Below are 15,177 nucleotides of genomic sequence, written 5' to 3' on the forward strand. Positions count from 1 at the left end.
TTACCACCTGATCTGGTATTCCATGTCATGCAAAATTGTGTTTCAGTTTAGTTATCACTGTCTTTGCTTGTGTATTGAGAAGATGATCGATTTCCCAAAAGTTGCTCATGTAGTCAACTGTGCAGAGATAGTCTCTATTTGCAAACTTAAAGAGATTTATTCTCACTTTCGCCCAGGGTCTGTCAGGAACTTTATGGACCCTTAATGGTTCTACCGGATTGGCTACTTCATATTTTCTACACGTGAGGCATTTTGAAACGTAGTCCCTTATGTCACTGTTCATATTTGACCAATACAAACATTCTCTTGCTCTTCTGCAACAAGCCTTTACTCCCAAGTGTGTGGAATGCAGCTTTTCTTTCAACACTCCCCACTGTGTGAAAATTAATCCATCTTGCACCGTCATTTCACTCCTCATATTAAAATATGGTCTCACCTTTGAGTCAAGATGTATTTTGTCTTCTTGCCATCCTTCCAGAATTACTTGCTGCAACTGCTGCATGCTTCTGTCTTCCTTCGTGGCTGATCGCAGTTCAAGCAGCCTTCTCTCTGTTACAGGAATATATTCTGCTTCCTTGACATCATCTTCATCGGCCATAAACCAGGATTAGGGACAAACAAATTCAACTTGCCTCCTCCCTTGAGGCTCTCATTCACAAATATCCGTGGGCTTAGAACTAACTTAGCTGATGTTGAAGCATTTCTCTTAACAAATACCCCGGATATCTTAGCACTAAGTGAGACTAACCTACACTCCTCCATTCCCTCTAACCACTTTAACATGCCTGGATATCTCCCACTCTGCCATAAGGACTCTGACAGACATATGCACGGACTTGGAGTTTACATTCGTAATACCCTTCCCTTGACTAGAGAAACAAACCTAGAAACAGATGATCAAGCCTTTATGTGCTTTAGACTAAACATGCAACACAATATTAGCTACTATTATTTTCTCTACCGCTCTCCCTCGACTCAGGACTGCACCATAATAAACAAAGTATCTGACAGCATAGACACGGCACTGTCCCTCGACACTAGCGCACAAATACATGTATTTGGTGACTTTAATATCCACCACAAAAACTGGCTTGGATTCTCTACTTACACAGATGCAGCGGGCAGCACAACTCATACCTTCACTATATCTCACTCCCTATCACAAATTGTTACGTTTCCAACCCGTTTCCCTGACCAGGAAGACCAACACGCATCACTTCTAGATCTGTTTTTGACCACAGTTCCCGATGACTGCATAACGAAGGCCCACAGCCCACTCGGGAATGCTGATCATGCATTGATAATATTTGAAATCGCCCTAAACTCTAGAGCCAAAACTGAAGAGCCAGTGCTCAAAACAACGAGATATTATAAAAAGGCTGACTGGGAAGCCATCAGGGAACTAATTAGAGATGCCCCATGGAAAAATATTTTCTCTCTCCCTGCTGAACAATGTGCAAACGAGACCACTGACTGGTTCAAAACTGCAATCGAAGCGCATGTTCCCATGCGGAAATTTTATAGTAATGGTTTACGTCGACTTGTGCAACTGCCATTGCTCAAAAGCAGCATGTATACTGTAGGTTTAACCGACATAAGTCCAGTTCAAACAGACTGAAGTATATAGAAGCTAGAAATAATGTTAAGAAAGAAATAGCGACAGCTAAGAGAGAATTTACGAAAACCACTAAAAAGCGCATCGAAGCACAAAAAACTAGGAACTCGAGACTTCTGGAAAATCTACAACAGTGTAGTAAATAATGGGCAATCAACAATTCCCCCACTAACCAACAATCACGAGGTTGTCTCCTCAGCAACCGACAAGGCTAACATGCTTGCCAGTCGGTTTGCCTCCAACTCCACACTGGACCCTTCCAACCACCCCCTACCTGACTTTCCTATGTGGACAGACGCCACGCTAGACGATCTGAAAACCACCCCTGCTCAGGTACATACTATCATAAAAAACCTTGACACTTCAAAAGCATGTGGACCCGATCTTATCCCAGCAGTGTGTGGTGTAAATGAAGAAAAAAGAAACAAGAACGACCGACCGCATTTTTCTGTGGCTTACCTCGTGTTCATAATGAAGAAGAAAGAAACAAAAATGGCTGCCCTGTTTCTTTATATGCCTACAGGGTGACCATGAAGTATGCAAATGAGATGCTCCTGATTGGAGATAAAAGAGGAGTGATTTGGGGAAGGAAGGCATTCTGAAGTTAGATTGCGAGCAGAGAAGTTGTATTTGTAGAAGAGAAAAGTCGGATTCGGAGAGAGAAAAGCTAAAGTTGCAGAAGTTCGTTTTGGAGTGGAGAGAAGACGCGTCAAGTGGTGACCAGAAAGTGAAAGTTCGGACAGCAGTGTCACGCAAACGACAAGCTATTTCGGCACATCAAGCAAATTAACATGGCTGAGTGGAGACTGAGCACCCAGATGTTGAGACCCTTTACTGGGGAGGGTGACCTGATTAAGTGGCTGGAGAAATTAAAAATGGTGGCGAAGCTGCAAAAAAATAGAGGATGTGGTCACCCTACTGCCGCTATACTTAGAGGGGGAAGCCCTCACGATTTACCAGCAGATGCGAGATGAAGACAAGGAAGACCTTGCCTTAGTGGAGCAAACGCTGAAATTGGCCTTCGCTGAGGGCCCATTTGAAGCACTTGGCAAGCTGTCAAGTTTGAAGTGGACTGGCGAGTCCGTTGACGTCTTTGCAGCAGAGATCAGGAGACTGGCAGGGTTGGCTGGTTACGTGGGGAGGAGCCTGGAGATGACGGTAAAGCTGTACCTAGTGAACGGCTTCCCAGAGGATGTCTCTGCGAACATGCAGAGAATCACGGGGATCCATTCTATGGAAGTGGACGATCTCTTGGTCCACGCCAGAGTCCTAGTGAAAAATGTTAAAAGCCCAATCATGGCTGCAGCTGTGAGTGGAAATATGTGCATGAGGCCTCACTTGAATGAGAGGCAGCTGGCGAGGCGACAGAAGGGGAGACCTGCCATCAAGTGTTTCCAGTGCCAGTGTCCTCATCTGATCAAGGACTGCAAAGAGCCGAGACCAGGGATCACGTGCTACCGATGTGGACAAGTGGGGCATATTAGCCGCTATTGTGTTGCTGCACGGGACCAGGGAAACGAGTGAAGGGAGCTATTGCGCCAGTGGTTACCCCTTCTGTGTGGAAATGGCGCATGATGGAACATTGCCTCGGTTACCGGTGGTAGTCAATGGGAAGAGAGCCATAGCCCTTGTCGACACAGGCTGCACTACAACGTTGTTAGCGAGGAATGTCGCGAGGTCATGGAGCGGAACCAGGATTATTAGGACCGTGGATGGCAGGGATGTGAAATGCTTAGGAGAGATGACAGCAGAGAAAGTAAGAAGCCATGTCGAGAAGTATGGGTTAACTGCAAAACCGGCGGAGGCCCTAGATGGAGGAGCGGTGCTGGGGTTGAAACTAAGGCGAGATGGAAAAGAAAGCCTTGTCTTTGAACGAGGGAATGCAATACCCAAAGTCAGATCTGAGCTGACGAGGCGAGAACTCTTCTCAGTCTGTGGGAGGCTGGTCGGGCACTATCCTATCGCTGGCTGGCTCAGGATAGCATGCAGCTTCATTAAACGACAAACAGGCACTGATGGCTGGGAGGGCCGTGTGACGAAGGAGGTCATGAACATGCTGCAAGAAGTTATTGCGAGAGTGAGGAATGAGGACTCAGTGAAAGGGAAATGGTATGTCAGCGGCGAAGACGCGGGTGTGGTTTGGTGCGATGCCAGTAACCTGGTGTTGGGCATCGTACTAGAGATAGGAGGTGTAACTGTGGAGGATGCGGCATGGCTAAGAAAAAACAACGACCTCTCCCATATCAACGTAGCAGAACTAGATGCCGCTATAAAAGGAATCAATCTGGCCCTGAAATGGGGATTGAAAATAATTGAAGTCAAAACCGATTCGGCAATGGTAGCGTCGTGGATTCGGTCGGCAGTAACTGGCGATAAGAGAGTTAAGACCAGGGGTGCTGCGGAAATGCTGATCAAGCGCAGACTCGGAGCGCTCACCGACCTGATAGCGGAATTTCAGTTGAGAGTATCTGTTGTGTTGGTCCCGTCAGAAAAAAACAAGGCGGATTCGATGACACGCGTGAAGAAGGCCTGGCTGCAGGAGGGAAAGGAGGTCTCCTCGGTATGCTGTGCAGGGGAAGAAGTCAAAGAGTCACACGAAATGCACCACTTTGGTCGAGAACGAACGTTATTCCTAGCCAGAGAGGTTTACCCGGAGACCACCGAGGAGGAGGTTAGGGAGGTGGTGGAGAACTGTCGAGAGTGCCAATCAATTGACCCTGGACCGTCCAGACACGAAGCAGGAGAGCTACACGTTGCGGAGGACTGGAAGCGATTGGCCATTGATGTGACACACTATCGCCACAAATTGTATCTGTCGATGGTCAACTGTGGACCGGGAAGGTTTGCCATCTGGAGAGAGATCAGGGCAGAAGCTGCATGGGCGATCGGAGGGGTCATCGAGGAGATATTTTTGGAGAGAGGGCCGGTTGAGGAACTCTTAATGGACAATGGAGTAAGGCAATTTTTCAGAGCAGCGTATCGGCCGAGTGGCAACGGAATAGTGGAGAGGAATCATCGCACCATTAAAGCCGCTGCGGAAAAAAGCAACGTATCACCCATAGAGGCGGTGTTTTGGTATAACATCTCGCCGAAGACCAAACAAGATGAGACAACTGTGCCTCATAGGGCCGTTTTCACATATAAGTGGCGGCATCCGTGCAACAAAACAGCAGGAATTGAGAGTGAAGAAGCCACTATCAAAGTAGGTGAAGAGGTGTGGGTGAAACCCCCCAATGCACAGTGTACCACTCGTTGGAAAAGAGGGGTCGTAACAGGATTGCAGTCGAAGAACAATGTGATGGTGAATGGCGTTCCCCGGCATATCTTAGACCTGCGTCGCGTGACATTGCCGGTATGCAGTGAGGGCAGTGAAGAAGAGGAAATCGAGGGCCACCGAGAAGCAAATGATGCTGCTCGACCTGACTTAGGCCCGCGTTGTAGTGAACCTGAAAATGTTAACCCCCGAGAAGTTGTCCCCCAGAGGCCTCGACGTGAGAGGAGGCGGCCTGCTTGGATGGAGGATTACGAAGTATCCTATTGATCTCGAAGATCAGGGGGGGCGTGTGGTGTAAATGAAGAAAAAAGAAACAAGAACGACCGACCGCGTTTTTCTGTAGCTTACCTCGTGTTCATAATGAAGAAGAAAGAAACAAAAATGGCTGCCCTGTTTCTTTATATGCCTACAGGGTGACCATGAGGTATGCAAATGAGATGCTCCTGATTGGAGATAAAAGAGGAGTGATTTGGGGAAGGAAGGCATTCTGAAGTTAGATTGCGAGCAGAGAAGTTGTATTTGTAGAAGAGAAAAGTCGGATTCGGGGAGAGAAAAGCTAAAGTTGCAGAAGTTCGTTTTGGAGTGGAGAGAAGACGCGTCAAGTGGTGACCAGAAAGTGAAAGTTCAGACAGCAGTGTCACGCAAACGACACTGTGCTATTAAAAAAGTGCTCAGCCGAAGTAGCTCCAGTTCTCTCCAAACTCTACAACAAATGCCTTAATTAAGCTTGCTTTCCGGGCTGTTGGAAAACTACTTCTGTTGTACTAGTATTCAAGAATTCTGGCGAAAGGACAGACCCATCAAATTATCGCCCCATTAGCCTCCTCCCACTTTTTGCCAAAATATTTGAGACCATAATTAACCATGCTCTAGTCCATCATCTTACAGATGCTAAACTACTGACTGACAAACAATATGGATTTAGACAAGCCCGTTCCACAACAGACATCCTAACTGTGATCTCTGAGCGTATATACCATTCACTGGACAAAGCGGGGGAGTGCAGAGCGGTAGCTCTAGATATATCTAAGGCTTTTGACAGGGTATGGCATGAGGGTCTCCTCAGGAAAATCAGATCATACGTTATCACTGGTAGAATACTTAACATAATTAAATCCTTCTTAGATAAGAGAAAAATCCAGGTTGTCCTCGACGGTCGTACATCTAAACAATTTGATATAAATGCGGGGGTGCCCCAGGCTTCTATCCTTGGACCTCTATTGTTCCTGATATTCATAAATGACCTCCCCGACAAAATTGCCTCTGAGATGGGTATATATGCTGATGACACCACGCTCTATAGCAGACACGACAGGAAAACAAATGAACATATATCTAAAGTAATGGCAGAAACACTAGAGGATGACCTCCAATCAGTAGTGGAATGGGGACAAAAATGGATGGTCACGTTCAATGCCGCCAAGACAAAACTAGTTTCATTCAATAATTACAAGAAACCTTCTCTACCGCCTATAGCAATGGCCAACGACTCTTTATCTGAGAGTACGTCTCTCAAGCTCCTTGGCCTAACGTTCACAGGAAACATGAGTTGGAACAATTACATCGAGGGCATTGCCAGGGCCGCTGCGAGGAAGGTGGGCTCTCTCTACCGTGCTAGAAAACTTCTAACACCCGAAAGTATCCTGTACCTCTATAAGGCCACCATTCGCCCATGTATGGAGTATTGCTGCCACATCTGGGCTGGTGCATCTGCTATTAGTCTTTTGCTCCTTGACAAGGTTCAAAAGAGAGTCGCAAACCTGATAGGCCCTGAACTGGCATCTAAGCTTCAGCCTCTGTCCCATCGACGAAATGTTGCATCCCTCTGCCTTTTCTACAAGTATTTTAGTGGTGAATGCTCTGACGAACTGCAATCACTTGTGCCCCCACGACGTGAGCACCCTCGACAAAACCGACAGGCTGCAAAATCCCACCCCCACACTGTAGAGATCCCTAGATGTAAAAGATCTTTTTACTCCAATAGTTTCTTCCCCAGAACCGCTAGACTCTGGAATTCCATTCCAGGTCCCTGCTTCCCCAACAGTACTGACGTGCAGAAGTTCAAGTGTAACGTGAACCGACATCTTGCTGCCCAAATCCCTACATAATACCCCAGTAGTTGTTGCCCCTGATAGTAGCCCCCTACACCAAAGTGGCAATTTGCCTTGTTTGGGGTGAAAATGTAATAAAAAAAAAAAAAAAAATATATTCACCACCCAATCCATAGATGTATGCTCTTGATAGTGTGTCTGCAAGGAACATTTTCTTACCTGGATGGTACAGAACTGTAGCATCGTAAGCCTGTAGTCACATCAGCATGTTTTGCAGTCGTTTTGCAGTCGTTTTGGGCATTTCACCAATTCTTTTTTCATGATCGCTTTCAGTGGCCTATGATCAGTTAGCACTGTATCTGTCGACCAAACATATATTGGTGAAACCGTTCACATGCGTAGACTACTGCTATTAGTTCCTTCTCAATCTGTGCATACCGAGTTTCTGTGTCAGTGCACGGCTGATATAGGCTAGCAGTTGACCCCATGTCCTTCTCACTTGCATCGCATTGAATGACCAAAGATTTGTTGGGGTCATAATACCTTAATACTGGTGCCTCACTCACTAACTCTTTAATTTTCCCAAAAGCCTCCTCATGAATTTGGGACCATGTCCATAGCACATCTTCCTTCATTAAATTTCTAATAGGGGCCATCACGTCAGATATGTGTGATAGAAATTTTGCCAAATAATTTACGAATCCAACCAATCGTTGCACTCCCTTCACATCTGTTGGGCACGGCATCTCTTTTATGGCTCTTACCTTCCCAGGATCAGGATGTAAACCATCACTGGTAATCATGTGCCCCAGGAAAGATATAGACGTTTGTCATAGGTTCAATTTTTCAGCATTCAATTGCATCCCACGATCACAACATCTCTGCAACAGTTTTCTGAGTTTTTGGTCATGATAAATTGTTGCTTCTTCCATCGTTTTACTCTTCCCAATCACCAGAAGATCATCCGCTTTGTTAACAACCCCCTCTAAATCGGACACATTGTCAAAAAGGGTCTTTTGAAATATCTTCGGTGCTGGAGCAATCCCGAAAAGTAAAACTTTCCACCGGAACCTACCATATGGTGTAGAAAATGTTGTTAAGCGACTGCTGGCTTCGTCTAATTTTACATGGCAAAATCCATCTCGTAGATCCAGGGTAGAAAATACTTTGCTGCCAGCCAGTTCTGGTAGTAAATCGTCCAGTGTAGGTAACTGAAAATGTTCCCTCTTCAAAGCTTTATTCAGTGGTCTTGAATCTATGCATATCCATAGGCTTCCATTTTTCTTAACTACCAGTGCTAAAGCACTTACCCATGGTGTTAGCTCACTCACTGGCTCAATAACAGTCTTCTTAACCAATTTTTCTAACTTGACTTTTAGCTTGTCCTTAAGTGCTACTGGTATTCTGCGTGTTGCTGCAACATTTGGTGTTACTCCTGGATCCACCTGCAAATGTACCTCTCCTGGTAATTGACCCAATTCTTCCTTGAACAGATCTCTGAAGTCATTGATAATGCTGTCTGAGGACTGGCTGCTGGATTCATACATTTGGAAAACTTTGGTGACCATTTTGAATTTGTCGTTATTGATTGTGACAAGTTCCATTTTCTGGATTGCATTTGCTCCAAGTAAGGGATGGAAATCTTCTTTCACAATCACAAACTTGATGCATATTTTTGTCCAGTTTTGGGGTTTATCATTTTTACTCGACACTCTCCCAATGGCTTCACTTCTGCTCCATTCCACATGACAAGAGTCTTATTTGAATGTTCCAGTGTTTTTCCAATCACGTGTTTCTCATTCAATATGTTCACGGACGCTCCACTATCGAGCTGAAAGGCAATTGGTTTTCCTTTCACCATCATTTCTGCTTTTATCACCTCTTGACTTACAGCATTCACCTTTTCCTTAATTGTTATGCTGTGTACATGTCCATAGTCTGAACAACTACTGCTGTCGTTTTCCTGGTCATAACGTTCAGTTTTGACCGTCTGCCCCTTCTTTTTTCTTGATACTTCGTATTTCACGGCAAAGTGTTTTTTCCCTTACATTTATAACATGTTTTACCAAATGCAGGACATAACTCTTTGCTTGCTCCATGCCGCAATGCACACGCCCAGCAGTCTCTGTCAGATTGTGCCAATGTCTTTCTCCTAGGTTTAAAATCAACCCTATTCACTCCTTCAGGCCTTAGGATTCTGGACTGGACTGTAGCATTTTCAGACAGCTTACAGATGTCAATACATTTTTGTAAGTCTTATTTTCAATAAATCAGCTTGTGTCTGGGGGTTGTGTATTCCCAGTATTACCTGATCTCTGAGTACTGATGAAACGCAATTGTCGCAAAAATTGCATGTTTTTATCAATGTCCGAAGTGCCATAATGAAAGATTCCACAGTCTCTGATTCTCCTTGCTTTCTAGAATGAAATATGTAATGCTCAAAGGTTTCATTCGTTTCCCATATAACATATTTATCAACTGCCTGAATAATTTCGGTGGGTGTTGTTTTGTCCTCAGGTGTTTAAAATTGAAACCCGTAGTAAACTTTCAGTGCGTCGTCTCCCAACTGTTTCGTCAAACACGTAATAATAGCGTAGTTATACCATTTCAGTTTTAACAACTTCCAATTCACTGCTAAATTGTCTTTCATACATAGGGGCACCAGAGGCCTTATGCCAGCCACTGGTGTGTTTGTTTCTTCCATGTCTACTTCCGACATTTTTTTCCCGTCCATGTGATGCACGTATAAATTACAATTTGAAACAAGAACAATAAAGTTACTTATCTGTTTCTGCAAATAACTTTCCGCTTCTTACTCTTTTCTACATCTTATTTGGACTGTTTCTATCCCACTGCTGCTGCCATGTGTCATTATCTTATTGAGGATGTCAATGGATTAGAAACGACAGAGCGATCGATCGGCTTTTATATAATGGCATCTTTATTATCATTGTAAGACAAAGCAAAATGTACACCGGTAAGGGATGCAACTCGAGACGGTGAAAACTCTGATTAGTCCCTCATGCAACAGGGCAAAACACATTGCCCAAGGAAATACCTACATTAAGAGAGAGAAGGCCAGGAGATTTCAACAGATGGGATACGATTATATGTGATAAAAATATTTATAAAAGGACTTCAATTGACAAACTTAGTCTAAATTCATTCACAGACACACCAGGTTTAAATAGAAATAAAAACAAACATAGAAATAAAACAAACACAGAATCAGGGAAACAAACATTTCCCTATGGCAAAGCTAACCATATCATTACGACACGTCTATGACAGCAAAAGTTTTCTATTGTTCACACCTGAACTATGTGTCTACAACTACGTCTGCACGCACGGTATATAAGGACTCACAGCATCAGCTAACCAGCAATGATAACAGAGGTAGATGCGAATGGATCGTATGGATTACTCTTTCATTCTCTCTCTAAAAGCAGCAGCTAACTCGAATGTCTTTGCCCTTTCCTTCTCAGCAGAGGCTGTTCGTCCAATAACGGCAACAACAAACCTTAATAACAAGGACTTTGATATTTTCTTCTCAGAAATCCTAACAACAAGAGACATTTCAAATTATGCACATCTTTAACAATTTTAATAACAAGGACTTTAATAGATTCATCTCGGAACATCCCGTCAACAAGAGATATTTCTAATTATTTTCACTTCTAACAAACCATTTTGTTTCTCTCAATAAATATTTAACTTAATACTCTGTCTTTTCTGGTACCAAATGCTAAATTTGTTATTGTGACCATCGTTATTAGGTCTTGAGAGACAATACCTTGTGATGACAATATAACTATTGGTGTCAGAAGTTTAATACATCTGGTGCCAGAAGTAACAATAACAAATATCAGAGAATCCGAATGTTTGTATTTTAGTCAGAGAGACTAATTATTTTAAAAGTGTCATTGAAATTAACTTGTTTATCCAAACGATAAATGAATAAAAAAGATAAAATATATGTCTTTGTATATTTAATTTAACGTCTACTGCAGCCCAGAAATTCTTATTTCTTTAGCAAAACAAAAAAAAAAAATTATTTTAAGGAAAATAATATTTTAGATTAAGGATATTGAATATTTTTCATTTTTAGAGTGTCAAGTAATATTCTATTATTTATTAAGAAAAAAACAAAACACGTGAAGAGAAAATGCATGAATTCGCTATTTGCCTAAGACTCCAGCCTTTTCAATTAATAACTGTTTTCTTGGAATTTGTCCTCAATTTTGCAAGATTTTTGTAAAAAAGGATATTTTTACGACCTAATCCCCCTACAAAGAAATAAAAATCTACTTTTAACGGCCTTTAAAAATAATATGAAAGGAATTAAAAAACTTTTTTTAACATTTTAGAGGGGACATCACTTTCCTTTATAAATTAACGTGGTGTTTTTCCTTTTAGTAGAATTTTTTGTTTCGAATTAACTGTTTTTGAAAATTTAAGACGAAAACACGGGCAAAAATTAAAAAATCTAGCAATTTTCTGGAGATTTCTTTCCCTGATCTAGTGGGTTTTGAAAATCTCAGTTGGCAACACTGCTTTTCTTTTCGTCGTTTTTCAATCAATTATTATGAATTGGACGCTGATCTACTGTATTAAAAAAAAAAAAAAGCAAATGCTTCAATATCTGTAAGGGGTGCTCACTTTTTAATACATCGCTCTAGTAAATCAATCCCCCATATTGGAAGCACTTGATGAGAACATGCATACCCCTGAGACCCCTCTTATATAAAGTATTTTTCATTAAGAGCAATAATATTAGGACCTTTAGAAATAGAAATAGAAAAAGGCTTGCCTTTTTTCTGTTGTTCTTGGCCTTTGGGCCGAGATCAAAGTGTAGTATCTGTTCTGAAGATGCTGCACTTAAGATAATTTGTACCAGTCAATGGAGGAGAAACCCTCTATACTGGGACATTTATTATTTTTGGTAATCAGAGTGCCCCATTTTGCCTACTTTTAGGGGAGCTGGTTTTCCCTCACATTAAAAACGGCCTTGTGCCTAATTTGCTTTGGTGGGGAAGCAAATAAATACAATAATATTACGACCTTTATTATTCAATGTATTCCGTATTATTTTTACTGGTCCCATGTTTGTTTTCGCACACGTGCATTTAATTTTTGCTGTTTTGAACTGTTTTATTGAATTGTTGTCTTCAGTCAGGAAAGATTTCTTTAAAAAATACATATCGTCTGCTAATAAGAACTTTTGAATATTCTGTTACTTTTCTTTTTTCGAATGACATATGAACAAATATGCATTATGAATACTTTTTCCCTTTCTTTTCAATAAATTTCTAGTTCTTTGATGTGCAAGATGTTTTGTCATTCATTTTTATTTTCAATTACAGAGAAAAAGAGTATACAAATGGACTTGTATGGTTTCAAATATTTTTCTCATTTTTGCAAATTCTAATGCATTGATGAATTTATTTATTCTTATTTATAGACAATGGATCTATTCTTGTGAATTTTTCTGCCTTTGTTTATTTAGGTGTGTGTGTGTAGAAATTCAACTTTTGTGGCTTATCTCGGCATTTATATAATTTCTTTTCTGAAGAAATTCGATGTTTTGCTTTATAACTTAAAATAAACATCGCATGGAAACATCTGTAAACAACTTTAATATGTAGATATGTGCTTTAGAACAAAATTTGAAAACTGTTTAAATTGTCAGCCCTCTTGATACCAGAGTTTTGAACTTTTCCGCTGTTGCTTGAGAATTCTGTAAGTCTTGGAAGATGAACTGCTGCTGGCATTTCTACTACCATGAGAATATCACACAGACCAACCCAGCACACGTAATGTAACAGACTCATCCAATGGCAAACAATTGAAGCAAATATAACTAGACAAGGTTCACAATATACATAGCAGCCATTTTTGTGGAGATGTCTGTAGTCATGATGATCGTGGTATTAGGGGCGTGCCTTAAAATGCCGCCAAGTTCTTCACGTAAAAAAAGGGGGAGGGGACAGAAAAAATAAATGAAATAGCGTGAAAAAAAAAAAAGTGGGGAGAGGGGTGCAGACTGAAAATATTAACTTCGGTGCACTAACATCCGGTCTGCTTAAATAATAAAAAAAAGGGGGAGGGGGGGGACACTGACAAATTGGTTGGCTAAATTCCCTGTTAGATGGATGAATTTAAAAGAGGAATTGGATAAAACATTAATACATAATGGCGGCTGATTTATGAACTGTTTTCACCACGATAATCATCATCATAGAAAGCAAGAGACTTGGGCCTTTTTGAGTTATTACTGCAGTGCAGAGACGAGTTGTCGAATTTTTATTTACAAAAAAATATAATTTAAAAATTCATGTTGTAGTAAATTTGATTTTTTTAAATAGATATTTTGCTTTCTCACAGGTATTAAAAAAATTTTCATACAAAATTAAGCAGAATAACTAGTGTACAAAAGTATAAGTAATTGAAAAAAAAACTTGACTGAAAAAAAAATGCAGAGTTCTTTAACTTTAACAAACAAAACATCAATAACAAAAATATGTAAAAAAAAAAGAAGAAAATGGAAATATTTAAGGTAAAAAAAGGGGAAAGACTTAATGAAAAAAAAAAATCAGATTCATTTTGGAATAAGACTCGAAATAAATAATATAACTCATAACGTAGAAGGATAACTTATCAAATTATCTTTACACCGAAATAAAAACGATACTTCTCAAAAGAATTTTTTATGTTTAGAAAATATTGTCATCATTTTTAACCAATCAGTGTTGAGAATTTGCACGAACTCGTATCACCGGAAGTTCACGATTCCCTCCCCTTCCTTTCGTTTTAAGGGAAAAGAATGTATTAGAAATTACCAACACTTTGTTCCCACTGAATCTTTTCAACCGTTATTTTTTTTATATCTTACATTTTATGGAAAAGTTGTGTTCAATAAGGTAACATACGCCTGATATATATATTTTTTCATCATCCACAATTGTCAATAATGTCTTTGTTTTGTTTACAGTATGCGATTTCCCTTCAACATGAAATAATAATGTGTGTGTGTGTGTGTGTGTGTGTGATAAAAAAATTGGTGCTTGTAGTGATCAGCCCCCATGGCAGAAGATATTGACTAATTAAAATCCGGTAACGAGTTACAGCAGTTGAAAGGATGCACACAAAATGAAACCCGAGTCTTTGAAATGCAAAATAAATAAAACATTTTTACCGATTGTTGCAGTGTATTTTTCGTTGTAAATTGTTGCTTTTCATTGTAAAAACTATTTTGGTCAGGTTTATTTACTTTGTAACAAAATAATAACAGTAAAAAAAATAAATAAATAAAAATAAAAGCAATGCACAAAAAATATAAATAAAATTATATGTAAACAAATCGAAAATGTTAGGAACCAGGACTTACATTTCTGTGGTCGTGTTTCAGCTCGTAATTCGTAATCGGAGTTTACCGAGCCAATATTGGCAGCCATCTATGCTGAGTTGTATGGGCACCAAAACAAAAATTCATAAACCTGTTGTGCAGGTATATATATTTCTCTTAAAAAGAAAGAAAAGGCTGACTTGAGTTTATGGTTGTTTGGTTTTGTTATACCTCTTTTTCTTTAAGAGTTAATCTAATTTACATTATGGCCAAAATGTTACTTGGTGCATTATAAGGGTCGCTTTTATGTATTTTCACTTCTTGTTCAGTGTTCAATTTTGAAAATATTGCTGAACATTTTTTTTTTAGATGAAAGTTGCAAATATGAAATAGGGTAAAAAAAAAAAATAATAATAATAATGGAATCCAATAAAGTTCAAGTAACGATATTAATGAGCAATGGAGTTTGGAAAGTGGGTGAAGCATAAGCAAGCAATGGTTTATGTTGATCAAAACGGATTAAATTTTTTTTTTTTTTTTTTTTTTTAAATAAAATACTAAAAATAAACCAATAAAAAGTGAAACGGAAAGAATGTCTGTGCAAACTGCAACGTCTTCCGGTGCTTATGTTACCACATTTTTTTTTTTTAGTTCAACTTTTACGAAAATTTAGTTTATTAAATTAAGTGAAAGTACAGAATAGTTACAAAACACCCTCTCCTCTCCATGTTAAGAATGATTTTCGAAATAATAATGTTAGTATTTCAACGCGCCAATGCATAAGTACCCTAAATTCTGAGATTATTGGATTTGTAATTTTAAAATAACATTGCAGTTTCAACACTATCGACGCAAGCACCGGAGAAAATATAAGAGATTGAATTCAATATTG

At 40.1% G+C, this 15,177-nt stretch overlaps 2 protein-coding genes across 4 annotated transcripts in view; one reads left to right on the forward strand and one right to left on the reverse strand.

The window, feature by feature from the left end:
* Positions 1–15,177, reverse strand: part of LOC145246775 (uncharacterized) — a 243,664-nt gene that overhangs the window by 227,626 nt on the left and 861 nt on the right. Inside the window, exon 1 of the mRNA XM_080108560.1 lies at positions 14,328–15,177. This exon is cut by the window's right edge and continues 861 nt beyond it. The gene's annotated coding sequence lies outside the window, so the exon portion shown is untranslated. The remainder of the gene's footprint in view (positions 1–14,327) is intronic.
* Positions 13,291–15,177, forward strand: part of LOC145246778 (uncharacterized) — a 252,694-nt gene continuing 250,807 nt past the window's right edge. The window contains exon 1 of one of the 3 annotated variants that reach the window (XM_080108566.1): positions 13,291–13,860. The gene's annotated coding sequence lies outside the window, so the exon portion shown is untranslated. The remainder of the gene's footprint in view (positions 13,861–15,177) is intronic. The other 2 variants (XM_080108568.1, XM_080108564.1) reach the window with 2 other exon arrangements.

The sequence above is a fragment of the Euprymna scolopes genome, chromosome 24, assembly GCF_053919585.1.
Source record: "Euprymna scolopes isolate OS-2025 chromosome 24, ASM5391958v1, whole genome shotgun sequence".
Taxonomy (NCBI): domain Eukaryota; kingdom Metazoa; phylum Mollusca; class Cephalopoda; order Sepiida; family Sepiolidae; genus Euprymna; species Euprymna scolopes.